The sequence below is a fragment of the Fringilla coelebs genome, assembly GCF_963513975.1.
Source record: "Fringilla coelebs genome assembly, chromosome: 25".
NCBI classification, from domain to species: Eukaryota; Metazoa; Chordata; class Aves; order Passeriformes; family Fringillidae; genus Fringilla; species Fringilla coelebs.
Genome location: NC_140051.1, coordinates 5481621 through 5500490, shown reverse-complemented (window position 1 = coordinate 5500490; position 18870 = coordinate 5481621). Strand labels below are relative to the sequence as shown.

General features: G+C 47.9%; 1 protein-coding gene across 4 annotated transcripts in view; it reads right to left on the bottom strand.

The window, feature by feature from the left end:
* The window catches only part of ZBTB44 (zinc finger and BTB domain containing 44), a 37921-nt gene extending 22095 nt beyond the window's left edge, over window positions 1–15826 (bottom strand). For all 4 annotated transcript variants that reach the window (XM_084221589.1, XM_084221590.1, XM_084221591.1 and 1 more), the window contains exon 1: window positions 15748–15826. The gene's annotated coding sequence lies outside the window, so the exon portion shown is untranslated. The remainder of the gene's footprint in view (window positions 1–15747) is intronic.
* Window positions 15827–18870: the final 3044 nt, after the last annotated feature.

Sequence of the window (18870 nt, the reverse complement as noted above, 5' to 3'; positions counted from 1 at the left end):
CCCTCTGAAATCCTGGTTGCTGCAGCTGTTCCTTGGCACATCAGAAGTCCACGAGTACTTCTGTTCAGCAGAAGTACAAGAATAACACATTCACAAGGACCAGCCATGGAATAATTTGGTATTTAGAAATAGTACCAATACATCATTAGAAACAAGGAGAAGGATCTCAGAGCAACCCTCCCAATTCCTGCAGGCCCAAAAGACAAGCTCATTTCCCTCTCTGTTCTTCTGAACAGGGAATGCTCAGCCCTCCAGCCCCAAAGTGAGACCTCACTTCTGCTGCCCTGCTCTAATCATTCCTTGTCCTGCTGCCCCTCCCCTCTTCTGGCTTCCTTTCCCCTTCTCCTTTCATCTTTTGCTTCCTTGACCTTGATCTGGTTACAGAATTTAAAATAAAATAGCGGAAGTCAGTGATGTGCAATAAATTGATTTAAATTTATTACAGGAGCAGTGTTCCTGCCACGAATGTGGGATATTGCTCTGTTAAATCACTTCTGTAAAATGACTTTCACCCTCACTGCACTGACACCTCCATTCAAACAAGTGGCTCCCACCCAGGCCTCAGTGTGAACAAGGAACATGCACAAATGCTATTTTGAGAAAAATCCAAAGGGCCAGGCTGAGGAGGGGGAAAAATATCAGTTCCTTACAGTTAATGATGTAGTAAAAACATCAAATATTTTTAGAAAGTAATTTAAACAGTATGAAATTATTTTCTACATGAAAAGATGAGCGTGCTAAAGCACAGCCAGGTTATCCAATGGTTCAACCCTCTTTCCAATCTTTCAGTGGCACAAAGCACTTTCATAGCTGCCCTCAATTCACAGTGACCTGAGAGGGTAAAGGGCTGCAACATTACAGCTTCAGCCCAAGTCCATCATCTGTGTATTATCACCATTTCAAAATAGCATTTTGGCAGGTCTCCTTTCCCAGTCTGAGTCCCTGACAGCAGCTCTTGGATGCCACATCCCAGAACTAAATATACCCACGCCCTTGGGAGTGCTGGGGTGGGGACAGCAAGGTGCACACCTCAGCTAAGTGATAAGTGGGCTGGAGCTGGAAAAGCTGTTAATTTTGGAGCCACAAACCATTCTCCAGGCAGGGACCAGGGATGGTATCACAGAGAGTGGGGCTCCTCCTCCCATTCCCCAGGCACACACTCACACCCTGGCCCACAACACATTTCAAACCTCCAGAGAAACACAGCAAAATTCAAAGACACTTTCACAGGTTTTAAAAATATTCACAGTGGGACACTTCAGTCCGTATTTAACTTTGACACAGACATTTACAGTTGGAGAGAATGGTTTTTCCAGAATGCATTCCTGCCCTGGAAACATGTGAGCAATCACCATCACAGCATTCATCCCTGAACAAGCTGAGAATTCAAATGTGAGCACTTCAGGGTTTCCAGAGTAAGGACAATTTTGTCCACTATTAGCCAAAAGCAGTCTGAAGGGAAGTGCTACTGTACCAAATGTTTTGTACAATTCATTTGAAAATTAGCTGGTTTTTTTTTTAACACCTGGGAGCACAAATGAAGACCTGACCTTTAAGTAGTTTGGAGTGACTCAGCTCATTTCTCACTGTTTCAAGGCTACTGAAATGCAAGTTTTAGCAACAGCTACCACAGCACATACACTGTTTTGGGATTCAACAGGTGTCAAGTTTCTGAGCTTAGAAACAGCAAAGATGAAACTGTACACTGTAAGTGTAATGTTATAATGTAATGAAACTGTGAATGGAAAATAAATTATATTGGAATTCATAAATATTGCTTATGTGACCTATTTACTTCCATGTACACAAAATTTAGCTCCTTATTCACCTGCTGCCTAATGTGATCGGGTTTGAAACATGGTATCTACAATAATATTTTAGAAGAGTCAGTGGATCAAACTCACGGAGCTGTTTGCATTCAGTTTCTCACTTAGTCACACAATTTCAAAACAAGTCATTTTTAGCACCACAAAACCACCACCCTACCTTTACCCTCCCTATCCCGATCCGTGGCAATTCACAGCATGAAAACACCAGCATTTTCTGAACACTGAAACCAACAGACTTTATACCACTTTACAGCCACATAACTCCTCAAAACGATTAGGAAATTCCCACCCTGGTGCTCACCAAGCCCTCAGATACATTCATCCAACTATAATGCGTAAATCAGATCATTGGTTGGTTTTTTAATATAATTATTTATTTCTAATGCTGATCCCTCCTTGGGCACTGGTTAGAGCAGCATTCCATCAGCAGCAGCAGTCCAGACACAGACAAATCTTCCACGGGGATAAACATGTGACCTGGAGCATTTTATCTCTGCCATCTCACTGCAGTACACAGGTACCAGCACCCCTCACTCCCTCAAATTAACTGGTTAGTATAATTAAGTATAATTAAGTTCATAATTGAATCAGAACAACTGCTTCAATCAGGATGAATACAAGTCTGCTATTTCTATCTCTATCTCTATCTAAACACACATCTGTTTCCCCAACAGCAGCTGGCCTAATAAAAGGTATAATAAAGGTATATCTCCATTATAAATCTTGTCCTGGTTCACTTCACAAAACTGCTGGCCAGAGCTACCACACCATCCTAGTTTCAAATCAATCAGCAGCACTTTCTAAACTTTATTTTAAATCATATTTTAACTCAGGTTAGTGAACCTAGTTTGACCTCAAGCCAGCACTGCCAAACCTGACAGCATTCATGTAAAAGAGGCAAACAGAGGGTTCTGTGCTCAAAATGACATCAGTGTGGAGCATTCTGGAATCCCTGGAATGCAAACCTGTAACCTTTGGCTGCAGTGGATGAGTGGACCAGGGAAATGACCCATTCTGGGAAGTGTGCTGGGCTTGAGAAGTTCAATTTCCTCCAGGACAGCAGATTCCAAAGTGTGAGTGCACAAAGGAGCCAGTGTTCAGGAGCTACTGCATAAACCCCGTTGTGTTAAACCTGCAAGAGAAGCCAAGCTCCAGCCTGTACTGGGCTGAGGTGATGCCACAGCCTGCAAACAACTGAGAGCACTCGGTGCTGGACCTGACTCAGTCCTTGGTCTCAGCTCAGGAACCAGACTGTGACTGTCCAAACCATTTCACTGAAATATCCCAGGATGCTGCCACTGCCCCTGTGTCCCTTTCCTCCAGCTTCTCAGAAGAGGACAATGCTCAGGCACTTTCTGTTTTAAAGTTTGGAGGTGTTTTGTTCTTGGCCAGGGCTCAAGCTGCACATTGAACACTCACCTCCCTGGGAGTATCTGTCTGCCCACCAAGAGTGGCTGATGACAAGTAAGAAACTCCAGAGAACTCCTCTTGGGGAGCTGGAATGGAAGAGCAATTTCACCTAAGAAACTGAAAGCTGAAATACTACAACCCACCTATTTATTGTGAGCAGCTAATACTCCCCTTCACAGCAGAAGGCACATAAAGAGTGCATTGTGCTTTCCCAATGTACTCCAAAAATACTGCACTTCACAAGACCACTTATTTTGTAAAGATTGGGGTTTTGGCACACCACTGTTGACAAGTTCATGTGCCAGAGCTGTTGAGGCCACTGACTTCATGACCATTAGTGCTGCTCACAGAGAGCATTTGTTGGGTGCTCTGTACTCACCCCCCCAGCCTCTTCCTTTGTTCCACACTTAATTTTTCATTTATCTTTTTTTTTTTTACTTTCCAAGGATGCTACAGTGGCAAATTGGTTCATAAGCAGCAACCTCTTCCTCTGGAAAACTCCTTGCAAAGAGACTTTCCAAATTCTAGAATTTAGATTTTCCTAAATTTTAGGTATAGCCCACCAGAAGCTGCTGCTGAAGGGTGGCAGGCAGTACTCCAGAACGAAACTTCAGCTCCATGGAGGGAGACTAAAACACTATCAGGAAGCAGCCGTGGTTCAAACTGATCCAGGTCAATGTAAATAACCTACACAATTATCAGAGGCTCTGAATGTTTATCACTCCCAGAAACTGACAATAAGCTACTCTCATTCCCCAATTTTAAAGAGATTTGTAAACATTTAGGTAAGTTTCTCCTGAGTGCTGTAAGAGCTGAGGTTTACAAAGTCAACAAACCAAGGTTGCAACTCCTCACAAAAAATTGCTGAGAAGATTTGCACATCTGGAAATCCTGAGCTGTGACAGGGCCCACCACCATTTTTGGCAGCAACCAAGGTAAACCTCCTCAGGGCAAGACAGAGATAAAGGTAAAAGCACACAATATTTCTTTACTGCAAGTCCTCCAGCAGACCAGGAACAGTGTTTATCTGCAAAGGACAAGGTGAAAAGCATCCAACAGCTCCTTTTCCAAAATAATTGCTCAGGAAAAAGGCAGGCCCAGAGTGTCCAGGAAATACATGTTTCGTATTCCTAACAGATCTCTGCAGTTTCCCCCAAATTAAACCCTGCAATAACAGAAAACAAAAGCTTTGACTGGAGCATGGCACAGGGAGAAAGCAGATGTGTGCGGCCACGGCAAAGCCCCAGCTCACAGCTCCAGCTCTGACTCACACTGCCACTGCTATCAAAAACATTAATCTTTCATGGGGATAGGAAAAAACTGACTCAGATCATGGAAAAATGCATTTGCATGATGCAAATCTAGTAGGTGCATTTTAATTCTCAGGGCTGGTGAAGGCATTGAGACAAGTAGTGGGGTGCCAAACCCATCAATTTGCTCTACAAAATGGTTTTATTGTAAAGTGGAGATGGGATGTCAGCTGCAACAGAACACTTCTGAAAGGATAAAATTAGAAAACATTTACATACACATTTTAAGGGAACAGTACCAACAGACTTTCCCCAAGCAGAAGAGCACAGATTATCTCAGACTGGTCTGCATGAGTGGAACTTCAGCTGAGTGTTGAATCCAGGAGCTGACACTCCTCCTCTTGGAGGTGCCCAGGCTCTCAGCCACTTATCACCCCTGCAATTTATCACTCAAAACCAGCCTCTGCTTTTGGCAACAATGCCTTAATCACTGTTAGCTTTTTGAAAAAAGCTGATCTAATTAACTTCTCCATGCATATTCCTATACAAGAGAGAGCAAAAGAATCCTCCTACTTTGGCATTCTGTTTTAATTCTCACCAGCAGCAAGGTGTGAGGTATGGTCAGACACAGCACCATCCTTGCAATCCACTGCTACACCTTCCTGGTACTTGATTTTAACTTCCCTTGCCAAAAGATGGACAACCAACACCTTACTTGTGTAGGGTGTACTTCCTGTTCCTCTATGTGTACTTCCTGTTCCTCTATGATTTTGCAGATTTTTTTTTTATTTTTACACCATGGATATTAAGCACAATAGCTGCTGTTAAAGCAATAAGGACCAAGAACAAATCTGAAATATTTGCTTAATTCCAAATATCTCAGCTGTCCTCATTCAAAACTATAAAACTCTAAGAAAAGGTTTACAGTTTCCAAAGTGAGATGACCAAAGTCTTCCTCATGTCACCAGACTGCCTGAGCATATGAAATTAAAAAAAAACCCAAAACATCTACTGTGATGAAAAGAGGTATTTACATGTCTACTACTTTTATTTTAGAATATTAAAACCAACACAGACATATCCCAGAGCTGTTGCTCCTGTACTGTGAGGTCACAGCAAAGAAAAAGCTGCAAACCATTAGTTAAAGCATCACTATTTTTCAGGAGTTGCCATTTCTACATTTAAGGCAAAGCACAACGTGTCTAAGGGATTTTTGTTTGTTTTCCTGACGAGTCATTTGCATGGGAATTAAGAAGTTGGATGTAAAAATTCAGCAGTTGTTCTCTGACAGTGTGAGAGGAGATATTAAAGAGAGCCTGTGTGGGCTGATAGGAGCAGAATTACAGCCTGGAGAGGAGAGCCCAGCACACGGCTCAAGATGGCAATGTGGGCATCCAGACCAAGCCAAACCTGCTGCTCAAAGGGATCCACAAACCTTCAGAAACTTCCCAGTGATGGAACAGAACAAGAACAGAACTTACCTATTTGGGCTGATGCAGCTTCCAGAGCCTTTCTGCAGAGTGTATCTGTTTGAAACCCCCAGGCATGTCCTGGAACTCAGAGTGGAGCTCTCCCATCTGGCAGAATTAAGCACTCGTCTGTCTGACTATAATAATTACAGATTCCAAGGCCACATTCATTAACTTCACCAGCAGCCACATACTTGCAGCAGATTCTCCTGCAGCTCTGGCTTGTCATTTCCTCATGAAAGTGACACTTCTAGATTTATTCTTGTCCCTTATCAACCCTGATGTATGGCCTACAGGAAGGGGCCTGCAAGACTTTCTCCTCTGATCTCAAATTGGCAGGAGAGTTCAATTCTACTTCAATTCTCTCTTTTTAATTTTTATGGCAGGAATTGCACATCAGTTATGTCACAGGCAAATGAGAGTTGTGGTCCTGCCATGAAGCAGGTCTAGAGTGAAAACCAACACACAGATAAATGGGGACATTATGAACTGCAGAAATGTCACAGGGCTGGAAGTTAAGTTGTCCACAGTGAAGTTTCAACTGCTAAATGCTCCTGTTGGCTTCAGGGCAATGGAAATTCATCTGCACAGCTCTGAAACTGGCCATGGCTGAGCACAGACCCTCCTGACTGATGGGAAAAGCTGGGAGCTGGCAACAGCTTGTAAACCAAACGCTTGGGAATCCCTGAGAGCCGACCTGGGGCTCTGAACACAGGCTCTGAGTGTGCTGGATTAATGCAGCAAGATTAAAGCATAGCTACAACTCCTGGCACAGATAAAACCTGCAGATTAAATGTCATGTTGTAGGTGTGTAAAACATGTTACCACTCCTTTCATTAGAAGCCAGTCTAAAAGTGTTTCCATTAGACAGTGCTGTGATTAAATAGTGATACTTTAATTCCCAGGGAAAAGGTGTCAGTGTACCAGGAGAAGAGGCAGGACTGTTCAAAGACTGTCTCATTTTGTGGTGCACACCTGCAAATAAGCTTGGCAACATTAGCACTATGGTAATTTCATCTCTCAAATATTTAGTGTACAAGGTCTGATTATTAAAAAATATAGAGATGTTTTCATCTCTCAAAGACACATGATTGCAGGTGTTTGTATACAAGTGCACAAACCCAGCCAAATGAAAACAAACTGAAGAAAAAAAGAATGAAGAATAAGAAAACAAACAGAAATTGGGATACCACCTGTGTTTACTGAAGTTAGAGTGTCTCAAGCTGAATTGATAATGTATTTTTCAGAGAAAGAGGAAACACCAGCTATGATGAGAACTTCATTAAATGTTTGACTAACATGACAAATAGAGCTGTTAGTGCAAACACACAGATGAACAGGCAAACTGAAGGTAAGGAGCCAGCTGAAAGAAATTCATGTACTTGGATAACAGATTGAAGCATTCACCTATGGAGTGCCATAAGAACTCATTTCAGCAAATACCTCCAAGACACTGGCTCAGAAAATGCTGATCAAAAGGTTAAGGTGTATCATCAGCACAACCCACAAAACAAATGACTGAGAACTGGAGTCCCAGGAACAGAACAAAATTCATGGGAAATCCAAGAGCATGAATTTAACATTTGGCATGATACATTAGGGAGCTAGAATGGACTTGAGCTGTGAACTGGAAGCTAATGAGTTAAAAGTGACTTTAGAGTAAGATCTCCATACTGTTAGATGAAATTAACAGCTAAGTAAAAGGCACACAGAACAGCAGCCTGCTGCAATGCCTGATTTCTTGCCAGGGATTTGTCAATATCTATTTTAACCTCCTAAAAGAGTCTCAAGAAGGGGGTTTTGGTGTGTTTTTCTTCTCTGCAGCTGTCCCTTAAGTAAACTGTGCTTAGATCTTCTCAGGGCATCTTCCTTTACCAGGACACTGGAGCAGGCAGAACTGCCAGGGAACACATCGAGGGCACTGAGCAGCACAACAGCTCTTAATCTCAGCATCTAATTAAAAGCAGAGATTACAATAATCAGGGCAGGACAGTAGTGCCTGCTGCATAGAAACGGATCTGACGCCACAGACTGCTTTTCTGCAACAGTAAGAAGTTTCCTGAGATCATTTCCAGATAGAGAAAGAAGATCTATGTCCTTTTTTAAGACTCTCTGCCTTTCTACATAACTGAAGTTTGCTGGCTCCAACAAAACCCACGTTTCATGCAACAGTGATACACTGAAATAAGATTTATCTGGGGAGAATTGTCTTGTTTTCCTCAGCCATGACAGCTTTTTGAGTTTTGGTGTGATCATTTGAAGTCATCACTTCTGGAGAACAGAATGTTACTATTCACTACTTCAAAGGACCCAGATTTAACTTGTTGCTTTTTTGAAGCTGCAGTGTAGTGCAGAAAGTTTATGTGCCTAATATAGCTTTCACAAGGTTGAATAAGCAAACCAGATAAATGCCACCTTCCCCAGCCTCTGGTGCTTTCAACTCTGCATTGTAGGAATCTCACGTTAGCATTCCTTACAGCACATAAAAGCAATTTTCTGACAGCACTTAAAACTGAGGCTTGTTTAACAATATGAGCAGGAACTGTGAAAAGGTCTTGTTCCACACTGAATTACCTTCATTCTCATAATAAAAATGAATGTGTGAACTTCACTAGACAGAGTGTTTTGGGATATTTCACAGCAGATTCACTACCCTGTACTTTTGGTTTTCACCAATTCCCCAAAAAACACATGATCAAATGACTAAATGTGCTATCAACATAGGAAACAAACCTCTACTTTTTTGCTTTTTGGGGTTTTTTTTTTGGGTAGAATAAAAGCAACAAGTGAACTGAGTCCTCATCATATCCTTATGCAGGGAAGTGCCTCAGAATGAAATCAGCTTACAGTGAATGGGCTGATGTGTTACAGCCTTAAGGCACACATTCAAATTTAACCACGCTTTCCATGGCACTGTTCATGCATAATTTTTATGGGATCTCAGTAAGTTTTTTATCCTTTTGCTCCATGCAAATTCAGGTGAAGTTTTTCCCAAATTTCTTAGTGTACAGAAGTTGTTAGATGACCATTTCCCACTCTGTGTAATAAAAAGCAAGGCTGCAGTTTTATAGTCCTCGGTCTTTAACAACAGTACAAAAACCCCCAACTGAATATTAAATTTTCTAAGTACTGCAAATTGCCAAAAAATGTCCATATATTACTTTCATTTGCACGTGGCAGCAACAGCAGCAACCTGCTAATTTAAACTAATTCCAGAAAGCTATTTTTTCTTGTTTTACCATGGCTACCCACAGCATCTGAGCCTTCACTTTCAGAAGCTCTGCAAGCATATCAACAAGCAATCAGGAAAAATACACATGAGGAAGACTATTCAAGCCAGCCTCCCAAATTAGTCACAAAAACAAGAATCTCCAAGCCCTTTCTGGTGATGGCATGTGGAATAAATATCGGGAAAAATGGCACAGCAAAGCAGTATGGCTCAAGATTGTTTTGGTAGCACTACTCCTCTGGATCTCTGAAAGAATCAAAAAGACAAAAATAACAAAACTCTCCCATCTGTTGGTCCCCATACATTATATTTTCCTTTTCTCCAAGGCAAAATCAGGGGTGCATTACACCAAAAACAACCAAAGTGCAGAGTGCCTCCTCTCCACTATCCCCCAAACCATGCCTCCCACCTCAATGTCCCTGGAATCCACTCCCTTGTCTCCCCATTTGACAGAAATAAGAGACTGGAAGGCACACCACAAACAGTTAGTTTGTCACAACCAAATTTGGCTAAGTGCTAGTTTTTACTAGTTGAGCACAAAGCTTACCTGTCAACTGACTGGTTGTTTGAAATATTCAGGTTTATTACACAAAATGACAGCTTTTCTCTCTCACTTTTATTCCAGGAAGCATTACACCCTAATGAAATCTACATTAACTATAAGAAATGATTTTTTCTGAAGGGCAATGCATATCTGAACTCTCCCTGAAGCACAGCAGCCCCATAAACACCCCCAGTGCTGGAAGCAACACAGAAGAAAAAGCTCAGTAAAGAGCAGAAGGGAGAGATCAAGGCAAAGTCTCAGATCCTGTGTGATCCAGGGAGGAGAACAGGCACTGCTGACCCAGCCAGCAGGGACTGCTGCCAGCAGCCAAGGTGTCACAGACACATCAACAACAGCCACCTTCCAACGGAAGCAGCTAGAAAGAATCCTCAACAAGTTCAAGCAAGGCAGGAATGTGGTTGTGTCATCACCCTTTCAGCACTACGTGTACCTTTATTTTCCTAATGACTCATTTATGCAGATAAATGCCTAAAAGGAGTTCTTCTTGGCTCCAAAATCTAAAAGTGCTTGTATTTATCCACAAATCACCTTATCAGGTGAGCAGCAACTCCACAGGCTGGAGCTGTCTGCCCTTGTATGGCCAAAGCTGGCCTGGCAGAACCATATCCACAGTTTGTGCTGGGCATAAGGAGAGTTTTGTGGGTTTTTTTTAAGCCTCCAGCATCTTTAACAACATTTTACAGAAACTTCTCACAGTAGGTATTTCAAAACAGGGGTATTTATCCACTTAAAACAACCAAAACAAGACATTGAAAGAAAACTGCAGGAACTGTCAGACCACAGAGCTTCAACACTGTCAGTATCTGTCCCTAACATGGGAGCAATGTGTCCCTTAACCCACCACGAGTCATTTCTGGGACTCTTAGGTCTCCATGGCATCTTCAGGCTTCCAGTGCCTCCACACTTAACTCTGGCAAGTATCCACCACAACTGTAGTTTTTTCCATAATGCTCTCTTGGTAATACCCAAATAGAAAATTCCTTATCAACGGCCATCTGTAGCTGTATTTGTAAACTAAGATCTTCTTTAGTATCTGTATTTCCACTACAATATCTCTCACTATGATTCCTGTGTTCATTTGCACTTTGAATATAAAACATTACACATAGTAAATGTTTATAATATTATCACAGAGGAGCTACAAAGTATCCCTTTATTAGAAAGCACATCTCCCTTTATTCAGTCTTCTTGGGTAAAGCAAACAAACAAATGTTGTGGCCAAATCACCTCAAAACAATAGCAGAGCTCAAAAAAAAAAAAACCAAGTGATGAAGAGCTGCCTCTGCAGACAGATGTACTAAACAGACTGGGACAATGCAGCTTGGAAAAGGAAAAGAACCCAAAGAGAGAAAACTGAGAACACTGAGACCTGTAAAATCACAAATGAGGTGCTGATGCAAAAAAGATCCTTTATTCCTTCTCATACTACAAAAAGTATGAGGGATTCAATGAGATTACAGACTAAAAAGAAGCAAAAAAAACCCCAGAAGCCAGGTATTATTTTTGTACAAGTTGAGGGTATTCACAGGGTATTTTGTGGAAGCTCCAGGTATAAACTGTTGGAAATGTTTAGGCAATGCCCTCCAGGACAGGTCCAACAGGCACTGCCAGCTCAGACCCCTTGCTCAGGCCACCTCAAAACCAGGAGCTGGGGATGATGCCTGAGCTGCCCGGGGTTGCTGCTCCACTCTCCCCTAATGATTTACTCCTGGCCACTGTCACAGACCACATGCTGAGCCCAACACACTTTTTGCAGCACTTATTATCCCATTGTTCACATCCTCTGCTAAATGTGCTCATGTGAAATAATGATTTCACCAGCTCTGAAGTGGAAGGCATTAAGAACACGATATTTACAAATAATGCACAGTTAAAGTCACTTCCTTCACTTGATTAAATGGAATGTAAGAATTGAATGAAATGCTGAGCGTTTACATTTCCTGTCACCCCATTTTATCAGGTTTGCAGCTCATTTCCTACCACCACCATTTCATTTCAGCACCTTACACAAAGCAGTCCTAGACACCTGCTTTCATCCACTGAAACCATTAGGAGAATCAATTTGCTCTCCCAGGCAAGGAGTGACGGACTCCTATGTTTACTTAGCAATAAGCACACAACTATTTAATTAGATGTAGATGCTGAAAACTGCATCTTTGAGGCAACAGCCACAGCCAGAGAATGAAGCATTTCAATTCGTTACATAAATCAATGTTTTCAGTAGTTTTTTTTCTGCTTGTAACTGCTGACTTCCATATGGAAACAGTGTCACAGGTAGAGGCACATCTCCCACCCAGTTTGGCTCCTGCAGCCTCACACAACACTTCTTGGAAGAAACAAGCAATTAAGTTGCTGCCCCTTCTCAGCCACACGCGATTCCAAGATTGATGTCGTATTTCAAGCGACAGACTGTGAACACGCTCTGCAACCGTGGCATTTAATTTAGAAGTCAGCACTTGACACATTGAAGTATTTGGAATTCCTGAAGTCTGGCTGTCTGCACAGTTGCATAATTTGAGCAGGGATAACCTACTTATAACCGGGAGAGGGAGAAGAATGTCAACAGACAATCCCTTCTACGTCAGGGGACATCTCCTTCCTCGTCACATGGCAGCAAAAGCACCATTGCTTTGTCACAGGTTCATTTTCTTTTTCTTTAAACTAGTGGATTACAATCCCTAAAAGGAGTGAAGCTACATATATCACCAGATGTTCTCCTAGGAATACACTCAGATGTTCTCCAAGCTCACTGAAAAACAAGTTTAGCAGATAGAACGGGTGAGGCCAGCGAAATACTGATGTGAAATACCCCACACAAGTGTGAAGGACTCAAGACTTGATGCTGGCCACACAAACACCTCACCAGCCATAAGCACCGCACATCCTTCCACAGAAAGGCCATAAAGACACAAAATCTCCTTCCAGCAAGTTGTGGGATACAACCAAACCCAACATCAGGGTGGTTGTTCAGCCTCAGACAGGGGAAGCTGTTTTGCTCTAGGTCCTCTTGGCAAACAGCCGAGCCGACCCTCGGAGCAGCACAATTCTCCACCAACACTGCAGAATGAAAGCACCCCTTTGGAAAGTGCCAGAGTTTATGATTAACCTCCTGTTGCAACAAACATGGCAAGGGTTCAGTTTCACCCTCTGACTACTCCTCTTACGTACTGCAGAAGGAATATGTAAGGACAGTCTCCCCCCTCCAAACCTCACAGTCAGAGAGGCAGGAATTCTCTCACGCTGTAAATAAAACCAGGACAAAACCCCCCAAGCATGATCCTCCCTCAGCATCCATGCATCATCCACCTGGGGAGACTAAAGTGGGACTGGAAATTCCCTTCCCATGGAAAGACACTGCTTGGAGTGTCAGCACCAATTAAAGCTTTGGATTAAAACCAGCTGTTTAAACAGAAGTAGTCCCAAGGGAGAGGCACTTAGAGCATTGTAACTGGTTCCTGGAGTAAACAGTTGGACATCAGTGGAGGCATTTACACTGGGAGAGCTGTGTCTGAGCTGCCAGGTTCAGCTCCACCTCCTCAACAGCTGCACTTAAACCCAGGCAAGGTCCCCAGGCTCATCACACCTTGGATCTGCACCACGTGCAGACATCAAGCTGCAGTAGCAGACCTCGAGGGCAGAAGAAAAGCACATTGCACTCCCAATTCCCTGAGAGACTCCTGGGTGCTGATGTGTGACCTGCCTGCACAGGACTCAATCCCACTCAGCACCACCCTGCAGGGTCCACAGAGCAGTGCCACATGTGACAAATAACCAGCACCTCATCGATGGAAACGTCCAGCTCGGAGCCAGGGACCAGCTCAGGAGTGAACTGGGTGACCTCTACCTCAGTAAGAGCTGCCATGTGGATACCTGGTGGATACACCCCAAGAATAAATAAAATAAAAATTTTTAAAAGGGAAAGGAAAAGCTTCCTATCAGGCAGAAGCACAGAAAGAAAGCAGGGGCAAACGTGTGACTAGGAAAACTGAGAATCTCCCCACAGGGGTATGGCAAACCCAGAGTACCAGATGATGACAGTAGTGATTCTAGAAACATCACAAAACAGTTGGGTTGGAAGGGACCTTAAGGATCATGTCCAACTCCCCTGCCATGGGCAGGGACACCTTCCACTAGCCCAGGGGACACTTTCCACTAGGCCAGGCTGCTCCAAGCCCTGTCCAGCCTGGCCCAGAATGCAGTCCCAGGGATCCAGGGGCAGCCACAGCTGCTCTGGGCACCCTGTGCCAGGGCCTCACCTCCCTCACAGGGAAGAATCCCTTCCCAATATCCCATCTAACCCTGCCCTCTGTCATTTGAAGCCATTCCCTCTTGTCCTGTCACTCCATGGCCTTGTCAAAAGTCACTCTCCTGCTTGCCTTGGAAACTCTTCAGGCACTGGAAGGGCCTGGAGTGGACAAATTATTTCTATGACCAGAAAAAGAGAAAGTGATGGTATTTTAGACTCATGGAATGTGCTGATACCTAGGAAGTACACACACTACTTGATTTTACTCTGCTGGACTGCTCAGCAAAGGAAACCCCAAAGTCAAAGCAAAAACCAAGGCAGGCTTAACCTGAGAGTCTCCCACTGCAGGATCAGCAGGGCCCAGGAAGGAAAAGGGGGAAGTTTCAGCCATGGAAGATGCAACAGGCAGCCAAGGAGAGCAGAGATGGGAACAGGGCTGACCTCTCTGGCACATGCAGGAGGTGATGGGAGCAAGCACAGGAACAGCTGGCACTGGGCATCTGTGGGAACATTCAAGATGTGAAAGGACTCATGGAGAAACCTCCACATGCATGAGGAATGCCTGCCTGCAGCAAGGCTGCACCTGCCCTGGGGGTGCAAACACATCAGCAAGGATGCAGGAGGGGACACACAGCCCTCAGCAGTGGGCACAGCAGGCTCCACAGCACACAGGATGGGTGGAGGACTCATCCCTTAGGCTTTGGAGGAGGATGTGTCTCAGTGGGTGGGGGGAAACCTCAGCAGCTTTTGCAGCCAGGCAGGAGCCCCCTGAGGTGTGGGATTTAACAGGCTGTGCTTGACCCCATGGAAAGAGGTCCAGCAGATTTTGGGAGGCACCAGTACCCTGGGTGTGTTAAAGGAGACACCAGGCTTTTGGCAAGCAAGAAACAGATGATACCCTCCCAGAACCTGCTGATCGTGTTTATATAGGAAAATGACTCTGGAGAGATGGAAGGAGAGCAGAAAAACACGAAGCAGTTCCTGGCAGATGAGCACTGTGACACCCTCATGGTGCGTGGACACAGAGGCAGAGCAGCAGACCCTGGCAGATGGACACTGAGGAATGTGCAGAAGGGGCTGTTGTAGGGAAAAAAACAAACAACAACAAAGGCACAGAAGCTGTGCCTCACGGCTAGTGGGAATCCCTCTATTTCCTCCCATAAGCCGGCACTGGGGGCAGCAGGTATCCCGTTGGGATGCAGGAAACAACACAACTTCCCCCCCACAGCCCTGCGAACTCCAGGTTCGCGTGTGCACCCGCAGGCTCCGGCAGCCACGGCGGCTCCCCCGGGGCCGGGACACCCCGGCGGGGAGAGCACCGGCACGGGGGACACCCCGAACACGGGGACGCGGGGCAGGGGCATCCCAGAGGGAGGTGACACCCCCAGGCAGCGGCAGAAGGGACAGGGGACACCCCCGGAGAAAGGTGACACCCTCAGACGGGAGACACCCCCGCCCGGGAACGCTCGGCGAGGCGCGGGGCTGACACGGCCCCGCGGGAGGGGGACACAGCGGCTGTGCACCGCGCAATGGGATCCCCCGGGGGGCGAGCGCAGCCCCGGGGCCGCGGGGCACGGACGGGAGCCACGGGGGAATGGACGGGACGGGAAGGGCCGGGACGGGTCTGAAAGGGAGGGAGAGGGGCCGGAGCCGGATCCCTCCCGCCCCCCGCCCCCGAGGGGCACCAGCGGCCGCCGCGCCACCGACCGGCCCCCTCCCGCTCCAGGCCCGGCCGCGCTCCCCGGTTACCTGCGGGCGGTCGGTGAGGCCGGGCCGCTATCTGGGGGCCATGACGGCGGGGCCGGGAGGCGGCGGGCTGACCGGGATGAGCGGGATGTTGTCGGGGGGGGCGGAGGCCGCCGCCTCCCCCTCGGGCGGCGCGCGGGAAACCCGGGGGAGGGGGGGGGGGGCGGGGGGGGGGGGGGAGAGAGCGGGGGGCGCGCGACCCCCCCGCGCGAAGGGGCGTGAGGGGCGCGCGCGCTGCGCGTGCACGCGGGGGAAGGGGGGGGCGCGGGGGGGAGGGGGGAGCGCGCGCGCCTCCGTCCGAGCTCCCGCGCGCGCCGCCCGGGCACTTTGTTTGTGTCCCACAATGCACCGCGAGCGGCGGCGGGGGCGGGGCCCCGCGCCTGCGCACAGAGCGGCGGCGGCGGCGGAACCGGCACCCCGCGGGGAGAGAGAGAGAGAGGGGAACGGGGAAACGGGAGAGAGAGAGAAACGGGGAACGGGGAAACGGAGAATGGGGAGAGAGAGAAACGGGGAAACGAACCGGCAAACGGGGAAACGGGGAGAGAGAGAGAAACGGAGAGAGAGAGAAACGGGGAGAGAGAGAAACGGGGAGAGAGAAACGGGGAACGGGGAAACGAACGGGGAACGGGGAGAGAGGTGAACGGGGAACGGGAACGGGGAGAGAGAGAAACGGGGAAATGAACGGGGGAACGGGAACGGGGAGAGAGGGAGAGAGAGAAACGGGGAATGGGGAGAGAGAAACGGGAACGGGGAAAGAGAGAAACGGGAACGGGGAACGGAATGGGGAGAGCGAGAAACGGGGGAACGGAGAACCCCAGCGGGGAGAAAGAGAAACCGGGAATGGGGAGAGAGAGAAATGGGGAATGGGGAAACGGGGAACCCCAGCGGGTTCCTGCTGCACCCAGCGCGGGAAACCCATCGAGGGGAAACGGGGCCCTGGTGAACCCCAGCGGGGAGAAACGGGATCCTGCTGCATCCCAACGAGGGGAAACGGGGTCCTAGTGAGCCCCAGCGGGAGGAAACAGGGTTCTGCTGCACTGCAGTGGGGAGAAACAGGCTCCTAGGGAACCCCAACGGGGGAAAACGGGGCCCTGGTGAGCCCCAGCAGGAGGAAATGGTGTTCTAGTGAAGCCCCACGGGGAGAAATAGGGTCCTGCTCTATGCCAGCGGAGGGAAACGGGGTTCTAGTGAACCCCAACGGGGACAAACGTGGTCCTGCTGCACCCAGCCGGGCCCTGCTGCGCCCCACGGAGGGTAGAGGGGCTCTGGTGTCCCCCAGCACGGGGAGAACGGGGCCCCAGTGTCCCCCAGCGGGGTAGCGGGGTGTGAGTGCTGCCCGGCGGAGGCTGAGCAGGGCCTGCAGCACCCCAGCAGGGAGGGGATGGAGCGCTGGTGTGAGGAACCGGGCAGAGAGCGGGGCTGCAGCGACCTGCCCTGTGCCATCCGGAGCGGGGGCACCGGGGAGCGAGGGCACGGGGAATGAGGGGCAGTGGGGAATGAGGGACATGGAACAGGGGGCACAGGGGGAATGAGGGGCACCGGAGAGCGAGGGGCACCGGGGGAATGAGACATGGGGGAGTGAGGGGCACAGGGGGAATGAGGGACATGAGGGAATGAGGGGAACAGGGGGAGTGAGGAACACTGGGGAATGAGCGGTATGGATGGAATGAGGGGCACAGGGGAATGAGGGGCACCAGAGAGCGAGGGGCACCGGGGGAATGAGGGACACAGGGGGAATGAGGGACACGGGGGGAATGAGGGACACAGGGGGAATGAGGGACACGGGGGAACGAGGGACAGTGGGGAATGAGGGACACGGGGGAACAGGGGGCAGAGAGGAACGAGGGGCACAGGGGGAATGAGGAACAGTGGAGAGCGAGGGGCACCGGGGGAATGAGACATGGGGGAGTGAGGGGCAGAGGGGGAATGAGGGACATGGGGGAATGAGTGGCACAGGGGAATGAGGGACATGGGGGAGTGAGGGGAACAGGGGGAGCGAGGGACATGGGGGAATGAGGGACAGTGGGGAATGAGGGGCACAGGGGAATGAGCAGCATGGGTGGAATGAGGGGCACTATAGAGAAGGGAGCACAGGGGAACGAGGGGCACAGGGGGAATGAGGGGCACGGGGGAATGAGGGACATTGGGGAGCAAGGGACAGAGGGGAACAAGGGGCACAGGGGGAATGAGGGACACGAGGGACACTGGGGGAATGAGGGACACCGTGGAATGAGCAGCATGGGTGGAATGAGGGGCACTGGAGAGTGAGTGGCACAGGGGGAATGAGGGACACAGGGGAGCGAGGGGCAGTGGGGAATGAGGGGCACAGGGGGAATGAGGGACACGAGGGACACTGGGGGAATGAGGGGCACCAGAGAGCGGGCGGCACAGGGGGAGTGAGAGACGCCGGGGAGTGAGTGGCATGGGTGGAGTGAGGGGCACTGGGGAATGGGGGGAACGGGGGGCACTGGGGAGTGAGTGGCATGGGGAGAATTAGGGGCACCAGGGGATGAGGGGCACAGGGGGAATAAGGGACACTGGGAGACGCAGGGCACCAGGGAGTGAGGGGCACCGGGGAACGAGGGACACAGGGACAGGCAGCCAGCAGGGACTGGGCAGTGTATGCCCCCAGCTGTGCATCCAGCTGTTGTAGATACACATTATAATATTGGCTTTTTGCAAATATTAAAGTGGATTTTGTATGTGTGGTGTTAAAAGTAACTTTGTTATGAAGACACTGTTTTTATTTCTGTTGTTAATTGAGCTTAGACAGTAGTGAGATAGCTGCTTGTGTTAAAATGCCTGCTTGGGTGGGGAACACCCAATGAACATAAGATCAAGACACCTACTACAGATCTGCCCACTCACCATCTGAAGACAGTGTGGACCAAGACCCAAAACTAGAAGTAATAAAAAAAGGACTAAAACCACAGCCAAAGAATACACGTGCTCTAAAATGGCAAACCCAAAGAAGAACCATGCTAAACAGTTCTTAGAATATGTAAACTAGATTGAAAAAAAAGTTCACTATGCATAAAGATGTATGAATATGCAACAGGCTGGTCTAAAGAAAAAATTATTTAAAGAGTATCCCCGAAAGTGATAGTGTAGTCCTAGCTGAGTGCC